We start from the raw sequence: 13,972 nt of genomic DNA, 5'->3' as shown, positions 1-13,972 counted from the left end.
GAATATTAAAATAAGCAGATGGCTCAAGTGCTCAGACCTCACTTAACCCTGCGACCTGTAGACTTTGCATAAGGTCACTGTCCACTGTGCGACTTTGCGATGAGTAAGCTGATTTTTCCTGGCAGATTTGCATGGCTTTAGCCAATATTGAACTCTGTCAGCCCGGCCTAAAAGAAAGCCCTTTCCCGATGCCAGCAAATATTTGCCTGGAAGCTGTCCAGATCCAAGTCCCCACCACCCACACACACGCACTCGCTTGGGAATCCTTTTTTCAAGCCAGTGGGAAGGCTGCTCCTTTTTTTTTGCCCCCCTTCTTGTTGTAATGTAAATCTATTTTAATGTATGCAGCAATTAAAAATACATCAGTTTACTTTCGGGCGCCTTTGACAGAGACAGCTTCCTGGGCCTTGGTCCTTGTCCTGGTTGTGGTCCTGGTCCTGGCAGTTAATGCGCCATTTTGGGCTCATTAAATTTCATTGCGTTAAATGTTTTCACGTCATGCATACATACGTTGTGTAATTTTTATTTATATTACATTTTACTCTTTTTTTTTTTGTCAAGTTTAAACCACTTTGTATCTTTTGGCATAATTTAAACATCAAATAAATGTAATGAAGTGATGAGAGGCCTTGGCTCCGGGCTGATAAGGTTCCATTAAACGATGATGTCAGCTTGGCAGCTTCATTTGCATAAAGACCGACACGTGTCAGCGACTGTCATTGAACTGTCATCCGGTATCCTATTTCGAGTCTTTGCTCCTGTCCCCTCTCATTACGCCTTTCCATCTCGGACACTTCCTGCTTTGCCTAATTACTCTCTGAGCAAAATTCATTAAATGCCCCAACACTCCTCCAGCCTGTTTATCTGTTGGCTATATTTAGCCTGCATGGAAATTCATTAAAAAAAAAGAACATCCTTGTTGAGGTTCTCGGAATCCGTGTTGGCAGCCACTTGACATGGCACGATGTGACCGGAATTTGTTTACATCGCCCTCTAATTGCGGGCAACTCAAAATCCACTCCACTCGAGGGCAGTCGTAAAGTACAATTGCGTGTGGTTTGCCATTACAACTTGTAACTTACAAGATGTGAGCAGTCACTGTTGAAAGCCTACAAGTCATGAGATTTTAGCATATTAATATCCTGGCCATAAAGCGAAAAGGCAATTCAAAATAATATACCTACTTCCAGTTAAAGGCCATTTCGACTAAATCTTATTTCCGCATCACAACACGGAAACTGACTATCAAACAGTTGGCAACTTATCCCCAAAAGCCACTTTTCGCACCCATTTCCTTATTGATTTATTTATTTATTTGGCTGTTTTTGCTAAATATTTTATTGCCATTTTCTTATTGATTTTCCCGGTGGCTCTTTTTGAAACTAACGAACAAAATTGGTCCTGACAGTAAAAACAATAGAAGGGCCAATAAAAGAAAACTTTTGTTATTTTCGGGGGACACATGCCGGGGACATTACTTCCAAAATAGAGGAAAAAAAATATAAACAAGCGAAAAAGTAAAATCATTAAAATTAATTACACAAACATTATTGTGCCGTCGGCAATTAGGGTCGAGGAAGGCTCCGGTTTACCAGGACTCTACAATTTCCGACCACATCCTGTGAAATTCTCCGATTGGCAAACCTCAACAAAGTAATTTCTAAGGAAAAGACACGGAGAGAAAAATATTAAAACAAAAATGTTACTAAATTAATTTGAACTTAAAACTATGTATATTTTTGAAAACTTTTCTTTTAGTTTTAACATAAAAATTATTATGGATATGTAGTAATTTTTTTAGTGCAATTACACAAACACACACAATCTCAGTCGACAATAATGAATACTTAATAAAGCGGCATTCGAGGTGGTCGAACCGAGTTGGCCACAAACAAAGACGGGCAAAGACCATGCAAAGGCTGCGGGCCAAGTTTACCTTTGTTTTGGGTCCACACTTTCCCTCCCTTCTATCAGGTACAACTTTGGTTCCAGCCCCCTATTGGGGCTTTTTGTTCTTGGAAGGCGGAAAATTTTATTTCAATTATCAACGGCAAGGCGGACGCCATTTAGCATTTAAGTTGATTTAATTTGTCAGCAGGAACTTGCCCCAAAGAGCCACACCCAGATGGGCCAGGTTAACATTTTTTTGTTGCTTTGTCATTCACACTAACAATAAAGGGGACAGCTGTTGAAATTGAATTGATTAAAATCATAAAACCCCAACACTGAAAAAAATAATTTAAGATACTTCGAGTGAGTTCGAGTGAGTAGTAATAAAAAATATATTAAATTGCAATTTTAGATGCCTGGCTTTCAGCCCTTTCCTCTTAAAAATCCATCATATTTTTATTGAGGACTATAATGCAAAATTGATAACCGCAATCACAACAATAAAACGATAAATTCAGACATAGCTATTACATTGACAGCCCGAGCGAGTTGATATTGTTTTGCCAATAATTTTAATTAAAATTCGGGAGCATGCAAGGGGTATGGGAATTGGAAAACCCGCAATGGGAAATCAAAAGGCCATGTTATTACAAATTCATGGGAAAAACCCAGCAGTTAAGCCGTATATATATCAAAATATCTGTTTTAAATGTCATTAAATTGAAAAGTTCTCGAAAAATTACATTTCAGAGGAAAATCAAGCTTACAAACTCAATTTTCTTTGTGTTTTATTTTGCTCTTTATCTCGAAGATTGTTCATCAAGGGTTTATCTCACATTACTGCCCTTGTGATTATGATGTGATAATTGAATTGATTAAATAATTGAGGGATTCATTAAAGTTGCATGACATGCAATCTGCAATATGGCAACGTGGCGTATACGCAACCCACTTGCATATCAACGAGGGGAAAAATGAAGGAGTGTCAACGCTCTTGGCAACAAGTGGATAATACTAATTAGGATCGCCTGGGGCGGAAGGAGCAAGGGCATGTCAACGACGACGACAACAATGTAAATGTAAATGTCGATGTTGATGGCGATGCCAGGCAAACAACTGGGGCCTGGGGTGTGGTTCAAGTATTTTTTTGCGGAATTCGATGCTTCTTTAATTAAGCAGACAACTGGAGCCGGATGGTGATGATTACGATAAGCTCGGCTCAATATTATTTAAATATTTGGCATTAAATCGGAGAAGACAAACACACACACATCCCAGGGACTTGCACTTCCCCACTAAGCACATTGAAAGACGATTTGCGCGACGAGGCTTAGAGACGACATAAGATGACAGACAAATTGGCATAAGCAGCTTGTCTGCCGAAAAGGTATTTGAGGGGGCTCTCCAGCCTTTGATTCACGTAGGCACCATATGCCTAATAAATAGTACCGAGTACTCTGGAATCTCAATTTAATGAAGATCCTAGCATGACAACAAGAGTGGGAGGCAGTTGAATAGACAAATGCTGTGAAATACTCTGTCTGTCAATCTTGAATACAATTTTCAACCCTTTTTTCTTTCATTTTGTGTATTTACAGATTTTTGAAACGCATTTCTAAGCATTTCCGTGGACGGACTTTTATTGAATTTGGTTGGTAATTCAAGACAACATAATGCTGGAACCCTATTGTACGGAAAAATGCTGATAAATGCCAAATCGAGTGACAACGATGTGAGAGGTGGTAAGGCAGATTGTCTAGCAATTGGCTGAAACAGCTACACAAGTCATGGATATCAAATAAGTATGTAGAAGGATATATATCTCTGTGTGTATATTTTTATGTGCGTGAGTGTGTGTGGATGTGGGTGTGACTGAGCCTAAAGCGCCTCTTTATACTGCTATTATTATACACATATTCGTATATATATAATTTTCTTTTTACCAAGTCAAGTCGCGGCAATTGACAAAACATTTCGCATATTCACAATGCCTGGAAGGGCAAACTGTTTCCTTTGTCGCATCCAATTTGTACCTAACAACTGTCAGACATTTGTCGTTTTTGGTTTGGCTTTCGCCAGTCACATGGAATTAAATTTCGTGCGCCAGTTTTTGGCCCAATTGTGTGGAAATATGTCGACGCAAGGCTCTCCCTTTCCCTGGCCTCCTGTCAAAACATTGGCTAAAAAAAATTATTTGCTCGGCTTCAAAAAAGCAAACAGTGCCACGGTTGATGGAGTTTCAGAGCTTCCCACCCTCCCGGGACAAAAAAAAAACATCGAAAACTGGCACTGGTGTAAGCTGACATTGATGAGATTTGCACGGCGAGTATTCGTCCATGGAAGCTGACATTTCCAGGATCTCTCCAATGCCTGCAGGCATTCTCCTAAACTGTAACTAGATTACCTTTTGGACGCAAGCCCACGACTTTAACCAACTAGTCCTTCAAAATTCCCTTGAAAAGCAGTGCAGGTCCTAGTGTGCTTCTGTGAGTGAGTGTTTCTTTAATAAAATAATTAACCGTAGCCACTGGCAGGTGTACGCATAAAAGTAAAACTATTTTATGACAAAATATTTTATAGCAAATAAAATGTGTCAGGTCTAAGACAGCCAACGAAGGTATCGTATTATAAGTAAGCCGCTCGACAAGCTTGTAAAGTGAGTGTTTCCGGGCATAGACATAAACTATAAAATATTATATATCCCTAGGCTTAAATTTAATAAAAAAAAAAGTTCTGCTAAGCGCATCAAATGCTAAAAACAAACCAGATTGGAAGATGGGATTTTGAAAACTGTAAGCGAAAAAAACCAAAAGTGCTCAGAAGTGTGGTGACCACGAGCCCCGATTTTTTTGAAAGTTGACTTTCAAAGAAAAGTCACAAGCTCCGGGGTACTTTTGGTTTTTTCGACAAACTTTCACCACATGTCTCCACTGCGTATACGTAATTATACTTAATAATACAATTTTGTAATCGAATAAGAAACTATTTAAGAAAGACTCTGCTTAGTTTGCATTGATGGCTGAGCTGTTTGAAAATACTCATTGGATCGGGCGGCATAATGGATGCAATTAAAAATTGCATAAATTAAGAAAAGTTCTCATCAAAGTCTTAGGTAATTAATGTTGGAAAAAAGTTGAAACCTAAAAATAGATTACATTTTAAAATCTTAGCTAAAATTTAATGTTGGCTGTTGTATCAATGTATTATTAAAGAATAAGATAAGTTATTTTATAAGCGAGAAACGAAATATTAAACGAGTAGGTTATCGCAATTATTCAAGGCCCTGATCATACCAAAAACTTAATACTACTCAAGTTAGGAAAGTAAGAAATACGTAAGCTAAAGAATATAGTTAAGGCCTTAAAAGTAATAAAAATATTTAAATATTGAACAGAATTAAAAATGGTTTAAGATGATCGTTGTTGATTCAACTACCCACTAGTTTAGGGTTGTGTTTGTAGTCTGTAAAATGTTTTGAAAACCCAAAAACATAACTTTAAATTGTTAAAAAAAAACAGAGATTGCACAAGTGAATGTCATTAAATAAAAAATTAAATAATATGTATATCAAAGTGTGAAAAAATTATTCGATCAACAATATTGAATGTTTGAAACTAAATGGAAAATGATTGACTAACTTTAATATCACGAATGAGCCACAAAAGCCGTCGCAGCTGAGTATTAATGTAAACTATATTTATGTAGCCAAAAAAGAAACCAAAAAAGTGTTTTAAAATACGGATTACCGACACACGAAATAAATAATGGATGTTGACAGAATAAGATAAGATATTTTTTATTGGAAAAAGTCAGCCTTAAAGTAAGTATCTCGCTTTAATATGGTATAAACTAATTCCAGGACTAGAGGACTACCACGCCCTATCATCGCAGCATGTGTCGAAGGCCCTTGTCCCGCTGGCATGCTTTGATCAAATAAACAAACAAATGACAAATAGGGACAAATTCTCAGACAGGCGATTTGTCACTAGGTAATTTATGTGCACAGTCGTGTCTTTCTGGGGGGAATTAGCCCTCAACCGGGTCAACATCGTTCAAAACGCAAACATGCATCCCACATTCCAGATATATAATATAGTTGGTACATCAGCCACTGCATCAGGTATGCCGGGGTGTGTTCCTTTGCTTAAATTAAAGTGCTGGCAGGCAAAAAGTTCGACAAGAAAGTTCATAACTGAAAAGGAAGACAAAAGCAGGAAAACTTTTATTTTCCCTGCATTCCAGAAGTTATTCTTCTCAAACTATTTCCAACAACTTGGCTTAAGGTTATTGAAGTAGGCAAGAATTCCAATTCATCGTCTTAAATACGGGAAAACGGCTTAGCAGGATATTCACGGATTTCATTAATTACACAAACCTTTAAAGCAAGCAAATGGACTAAAAGGTAAGCTTAACGAGTAATCCCATTTGATTATTTCTGACATAACATTTTTCAGCCACTCTTCATTTAATTTATTTACTTATTAATTCATTTAATAACTCTCATTTATTTGGTCTAACTAATTTTGAACCTTATGAATTCAATTATATTATTTGCCTTCAAAAAAACGCTAATGAGCAAACTGGTCAAAATTTGAAACTTGAAACTAATGACTCCATTTAAATAAACATAAACCATAAAATGACGAACTAATTGACAGGCATTTAATGTACATTTTCACTAACCTTACATTTTTTGTTTGCTCATTTATTGCACAATTATCGACTGAATGGCTATTTGATTTTGATAATTGCTGTTTGGCAATCGCACTTAAAGACCTGGATAACCGCAGCCACCATGGAAGCCTGATAATTTTGCGAATATAGCCGATGGGCTTCCGCGGAAATGACCAGGGAAACCAATTGGAAACATTACGACGAAAAGGATAATGTAATTATAAATAAAATACTGTATATGGGTCATAGGTCAAAGTATGGCCTACATATGTAAATCGAAATGACATTTAATGAAAATGCATTTCATGCATTAAGTGTTTTAATTTATTCGATGTCATATTTTAAAGATTTAATGGTGGCATGGACAGAGAAATATTGGTCGAGTGTCTGTTTTTAAATTCTGTTAATGTGGTAGACCCATTTCAAAGTAGCTTCCTAATAAACTGTCCAAGCCAGAGCACTCCATCAAGTCGGGGCCCCTGTCAAGATGTTCCTACCTGGGCTGCAATTTAATCGTTACGGATGTTCGGTCATAAGTCTTGGTTTTCTGAAGGAAAAGGCCTCCGGGCTGGACGAGGGCTGAGCTGGATTGAGTAGAGTGACATCATGTGGTTGGCTGTCCTCTGCAGTGGAACCCAACTAATGCACAGATTATTACTCTGATGATTTTATTTGAAACCGCACTCAAACAGGACATCTCTAGCTAGCAAAAGAGTCCTTTTATCATCACCTGTGTCAGCGTTTCCACAACATAAATTGTCATTATGTATTTGTGTTTTGAAAATAAAATATCTGCTATTTGCTGTTCACTGGCTTCGTTGTATTCCACACGGTTAGTCTTTTTGTTGTGGACAACTATTTGTGGCTCTGACCACTGGACAGCCAAAGTTATTTTCCTTTTTTGCAGTTATTTTTCTCCGACTGCCATAAAATGTTCATCCGACATGAATAAAATGCCAGAACCGGTAGCGATTTGTTCGGAAAAACTAACCAGAAGGCGAACGATAAAGCAAATGAGATGTCAGTGGGGGAATAGTTTAGAAATTTGAGTTTTATGACCAACTGAGTATGACATTTGTGAAAACTTATCTAAAGCCACTGGGGGGACAGCAAGCGTATAAGAAATCCTTACCAAGTTAAAGGATAACAAAGAATTAAGAAACTTTAACAAAGTATAACCCGGAGAGAAAATAAATTCAATTACAATTAAGCGACATTCTGACACATGTAAGCAGGCACTTTCAACCGCGAGTCTGGAGCAAGTGGGCCTGAACCCATTCCGACCACGACGACCTAGCAACAGCAACCACCGCAGTGAAGGCCACAGAACACCCGAAAGTTTCCTTTCTGTCAATGTGTCTCTGGGTTTCAAAAGTTTCTGGCGTGAAATGTGTCACTCAAACGCAACAGCAAAAACAATACAACTTGGGGGTTCGGTTGCCCCGGTCTGGGTTTCAATGGTAAGTTGGTGATGACATTAAATTTAATAAAAGCTTTATCCACAATGACTAATAAAATAGTGGAGTGTTCGGATGATCAGCCACTGCTTTGGTCTACTTAACATAACACTTACATTTAAAACAAGAGGATTGTCCTTTGCTAAAAAATACAATAACTTTCATAACAAACAAAGTGCCACTTAAAACAGTAAAGGCCATGAGCGAATTGCAACATCCTTCCGACTTTAGTTGCATTAATGAAATTGTCTCCGGCAAGCCTGGCAAAACATTCGCCCAACAAATGGCAAATTAAGTTTTGAAAACGGTTTCCACTTACGGCAACTGCATGTTACTATTGCAATTTGGTTGCCAGGCTGTTGTCCTTTTGCCAGGACTGTCGGGAGTAAGGGAAAAAGCAAAGCTAAATGGCTGACAAGTGCATGCCAGGCGTTGCCAGTCAAGCTGTTTGACTTCTGAGATGCAGTCCTCTAGGATCAGTTCACGAGGTTTTGGTCCTGGCACTCCCAAATGGATTTCAAACTAGTTAAAGTTGCAAAAACTGCAAACAGCAGTCCCCCACACTAAATGCCACCATACAATTGCCATGTGTGTGCCACATGAATGTGCGCTACAAAAAAAAATAAAATTCGCTTCTCAATTGAATTAAATGCGTTGGCCACCAGCTCTATCGTTTATATCCTGGTAATATTTTAAAAGCACGATTTAAAACACTTTTTAAGGTATATTACAATTATGCTTGTACGCGTTATCAATTAGCTAATAGTTTAATGTCACCAACTTTAATTATAAAGCGAAATAAAGGCAAGTGCATTAGGAAAATTAAATTCGGCGGGCAGGAGGAAAATGTAAGCAGAAGTGCAAGGACAACATAATTATTGCAACTTTGCAGAAATACGTCAGAGTTCTTGGTGAGTCGAGACCATTTCAATGTACTCTACTTGTGTCCTTAAAGGATAAAAAGATAAATAATATTTATTTGTCCCTTAAAAAAACCATGTGTAGATAAACTAAAAAGTTATGAAAAATATGCAAGCAAAGAAGTTGCAAACCTGGGCAAAGTTTCCTAGGACCTTTGTCCACAGGAAGCGCATTCAGCAAAATCGCCAAAGGAACATTTTTGCTCGCGTGAAGTCCTGGCTGGTAGCCACAATCCTACCGCAAACATCCTTTGCAGCTCCCATTTTTCCAGTGTCTGTGGGATGGTGCCGGGGCCGGCATTGTGTTTACATTTGCAGTATCTAATGACTTTTAGCCGGAGGCTGTCTCTCTCACTGTCTCTGCCTGCCTGTGTCAGGGGAACAAAGCGCTCCAGCACTTAAGTGCAATGCAATGACTGTCCCCAAAAGGGCGAGGCAAACAGGACGAAAAAGGGCATCCGGGGTGCCCAGTTGGCCAGCATTTGGCACTCTTCTTTGACGTTTTGGCCGTGCCGAAAGCTGTTTGCACCGCCAAAACACCCGTGCAAACAGCAAACAGCAAAGGACCAGGATAAAAAGAAAAATAGTTAGCAAGTAATGGTATCCTTGCCGTATAAAACTCTTCCGGTTCATTAAACTGACTGGCCCCAAGGCTATAGCAATGGACAATGGTCTTCTGGCTAATACCCAGGCATAAATATTTTGACCTGTTTTAGGGAGTCTAGCTTATGCTCTGAAGAAGTACCTCTTTAAAACAAATTATAGTAGGAAGGAAGCCATAGGGAACCCATAATTTCTTTCATATTAACTTAATCTATTATTAAACTTTATCTGGACTTTTTTTAATTTTTACCAACTGTGGCAAATATGTGCACAGTCAGTGAAGAAATCTGTGAGCAAACTGCCGGAAGGAGACGTCGCCTGTAACCGGAAGCTGCTGTTGTAACCAACTGCTGGGGCTGGTTAACTAACTAAAACAAACAGCGTTGCTAAATAGGACAAACTGTTGGGTAATTAGTTAAACTTAAAAACAGAAGCTGAAAGAAGAGTTTTGCTTCCGACTTTGCATGCATTAGCATTTTGAAGTGGACTGAATGGGGAAATAATTCCTCTGCCATGGCAACTCAGACCCTCATTTGTTTACAACACTTTCCTGAGTTTTCCCCCTGGGATCTGGAAACCAGATCAAAATCGGTGGAAACGCTGTTTTTTTTTCATGGAACGTCAAGTGCCAGCTCATGGCCATATGGAAATTTAAGCGATTTGTTTAACACGAACATATGTTAAATGTTGATTTTTCATTTGGCATTGCCCAGGCGAAGGACTCGAAGCGAGGATAACGTAGAAAACGGGAAAAACGGAGGACAACAAGTCGAAAAGGCAGTGGAGACAGTGAAACCAGAGAAATGAGAGAACAAGCAAATCAAATGAAACCCTTCATCAAGTGCAAAACATTTTTGGGTGCGACGAGTGTCACAAAAGGAAGACAGTCCACCACCCCCAGCCCAAAAAAAAAAGGAATCTGATTTGATAAACGAACAGGAAACGTGCTGAGGATTTTTTTTCTGTAACTTGGTTGTCAGGTTTACTAAAAAAAAAGGCTAAAAACAAATCTGCCTTTGCCCATTGATTGCCAGCCATCCATCCATCTGCATACGTATTTGTGGGCTCTGTGGTTTGTGTTTTGGCCCGTTCTGCCACTTTCGGTTGGAGAAAAAAAAATTGAGGGCCAAACAAAAAAGGCCAAGAGACATCTGGGCTAATCTTAAAGCTTAGTGAACTCCAATCCTGACCTGTTGATGGCTTTAACTTGGGCACTTTGATGCTGCCACCTACCACTTGCTTAATCAACCGAGTTGTCTATATTGAGTATGCTTCATTGATTCCGACTGATTCACTTTCAATTCTAAATTTGGCATAACAAACCAGGTGAAATAATAGACAAACAAGAACCTTAAAATACGCTGCTTGTTAACAGAAAATATCAAAAACCAGAACAGAATTCATCACTGGAAATTTAATTTATTAAGCTTATAAAATAGTTTGTTAACAAATAATATTCCCAATTAGTTGCTGTATCAAGGCCTTGATGAAAAATTGTTGAAGGACGTTTATGTTTCTGCTGAGTCAGCCCTAATGAACACGGACAGCATTGAAAAAGTACCAAAATGGCATTGGCCAATGTCACTTTTTGATATTGATTGCATTTTGCGGGGTCTGCCACAAGCTGTCAATCCGAATGTTTGTCTTCCGCATGATTGAAATGTTGGACACTCTTCTCACATTGAAAGTCAGTAAATTGAAAAGGGAATTTTTCAGTAAATTAAAATACGGCTTAAAGTCATTGTCTGTTTGAATAAATAGCTTGCGATCTGAGTACTTGAGAATTCGAAAAATCTATCTCGGAAATATTACGCATACGCCGGGTAAACATATTAATTATACGCCCACGACATTCCGCTGGCTGTAAATTGTGCGGAAATTTCAACGCAGACAATAAATCAAAATATTTATTTACGATTGCTGTCTATAGGAAAAGCGTTAGCAATAGGATGGCCTCGCCATCTCGTTTTCAATATGCGTGTCTGTTGCTGAATGTTCCCTTTTGCAATATTCATAAGCGACGTCGCCGAGCCCTCAATGTTTGTGTTTGAGTTTTTGCTGTTGGGCTGGTGGCTAACCCACCCGACAACACCCAACACTCACACCCCCAACCCCCGTTTATCCCAACCCCACTACCCATTACCCACAAACCCGCATGTGGCATAAGCAAATATTTATATTTCTGTGAAATGTTTTGGTGTTGGTGTTGGTGTTGCCGTTGTCGCCATAGCCTTCGCATTTCTCTGCCGTTGTCATTGTTGTTGGTTGCTGGATGTTGTGGATTCCTCTTTTTTTGCGGCTTGGCCTGTTGAAAACAGCGCAACTATGGCCCCGAGCTTCAGACTTTATGATACCCAAGCAAATGTTTTCAAAACCGCGAAAATTTGTGTGATTTTGGAGCAAAAAGGATTTTCTCATTCGATTTAAAGAGTAAACTCTTTATGCTTGTAAGACAAAAAATTTTTGTTTCTGTGTTTTGAAGAAGCTTAATTATTTTTAGTTTTTAAATTTTGTGAGGAACTTTTTTATATTTGTAAAGAACTCATATCCCCTTACTTGTGGCATAAAACACATAAATTACAAATTCAATTTTCCAAAAGACGCTGGCCACATTTTAAACCATTTTTCCCGCTAAAGCTTCCGACCGTAAAAAATTTTTGTTGTGGGAATTGGGGAACTCAATCGAGGAGCTTAAACGAAAACTGTGAGATAAATACACAATTATTCTTAAAATATTTATTCTCATAATACTCTCAACTGAATAAATTTCTTCATTGGAATCCTTTCGAATGACAGCTGAGGTTTATCTTTTAATTAAAAGAAACTTGCGGCTTTTTGGAAATTTTCCTTGAATTTTTAGCTTTCAGTTATACCATAAAATAATAAATAAAATATTTAAAACTGCCAACAGTAAATGTATTAACGTTTTATACAAATATTTTCGAGCACATTTCACAATCGGACATCGGTTTTTAGAGCTGTCACCTCTGTGAGTCAACACCGGACTGTCTCGCCCTCCTCTTCACTTCGTTTCACGCTTCAATAATTTATATTTCAATTTTCAAAATTGACTTTTCAATGCCGAACGGTCAAAGCAAAAAAAGGAAAAAACAGCAATGTGAAAAATAAAAACGTTGCCTACTTTTCTGCACTTAATTACTTTAGGGATGCCAGGGAATAATTTTCTTTTCTTCAAGATTCGTTGAGTTTTGTTGAAATTTAAAACCAATTTGTTTGAGTTTCTCCCTTTTTAGCCAAAAGCTGTTGGCAGTTGGCAGCCTTTTTGTGCTAATTAAGCAAAGGGAAACGAAAACTTGGACAAATTTACTTAAAAAGACGTTTCGAAAAAGTTGTGGCAATAAAATTTTGTATTCGATGTAAGAATACTCATTGCCAAATATAATTCAATAGAATTCATTTATAATAAAACTTATATTTATAGATACTTTTCAAGCTTCGTGTGTATGTATGAAAAATAAGTAGACCTTTTAAGTCCTTTGTAAATAAAATTCTCAAGTTTCAAATATATTGCTACCCTCTTGTTACTTTCTTGCCAAGTACTCAAGGTTAAGGGATAACCCTTCTTAAGACATTGACAGTGAAAGTTTGCTTCCATCTGTCAAACTTTTGGGACCGACACGGTTCAATACTTAACTGAACTTCCGGCCAAGTTTCGCTTGTTCCGCTCGTCGGGGCAGTCGGCCAAATGGAAAAGTAAATCAAAGCGATTACCATTTAACACTAGATCAAGGCCGAAAGCAGGTCAGACATATTAATTACCCTAACAATTTTATTAACAACCCTGGCAGCGCGTTATTAATGAGTGAAAGCTAAAATAAAATGTCGAAATTGAAGTGAACTTATTGTTGAAAATGTGGGAAAAAATATTCTGGGCAAGGTCAAAGTTAGGGAAATGGGTCACTGTTAAAGGATTAAAACAACGCAATGAAACAAAAATGCTTCATTAAAAAGTTCTGACACAGTTTTTAATTAAAAATGTTTAATAGTTCCGTTGGTGAGAGTTGACATCCACTGCCGCAATTCATCAAAACACCCGAAGGCATTCCTATTAATAAAATGGGGGAGAATCTTCCGGGGGTACAAATGGCTGATACCAAACAAAACCATTATAAAATGGGGTATATATTACGTAAAATCAGAAACCGAAAGACAAACCTGGCCAAATCCGAAAATTATACACTCTGCCTTATATCAAAATTTCTGTAACTAATTTCATCATTTCATTTTACATCAATAAGGGGATCCCCCCAGAAAATTTACCAAAAAAAATTAATAAATATTTCGTTCACAGATTTTGACAAATTTAACAAAAAATCTTTCAAAAAAATAGTTTCCCAGATTTTGATGCAGAATGGCGGAGAATCGATCTACAAATCGTTTAAGGTATTCCGCTAGGGAATCGGATGA

General features: G+C 37.9%; 1 protein-coding gene across 1 annotated transcript in view; it reads left to right on the top strand.

Moving 5' to 3' along the window:
- Positions 1–5,670, top strand: part of LOC6507840 (prolactin-releasing peptide receptor) — a 32,108-nt gene extending 26,438 nt beyond the window's left edge. Inside the window, exon 4 of the mRNA XM_001956415.4 lies at positions 3,489–5,670. The gene's annotated coding sequence lies outside the window, so the exon portion shown is untranslated. The remainder of the gene's footprint in view (positions 1–3,488) is intronic.
- The last annotated feature ends 8,302 nt before the right edge of the window (positions 5,671–13,972 follow it).

The sequence above is a fragment of the Drosophila ananassae genome, chromosome 2R (assembly GCF_017639315.1).
Source record: "Drosophila ananassae strain 14024-0371.13 chromosome 2R, ASM1763931v2, whole genome shotgun sequence".
Taxonomy (NCBI): Eukaryota; Metazoa; Arthropoda; class Insecta; order Diptera; family Drosophilidae; genus Drosophila; species Drosophila ananassae.
This window is presented reverse-complemented; position numbering and strand designations above follow the sequence as displayed.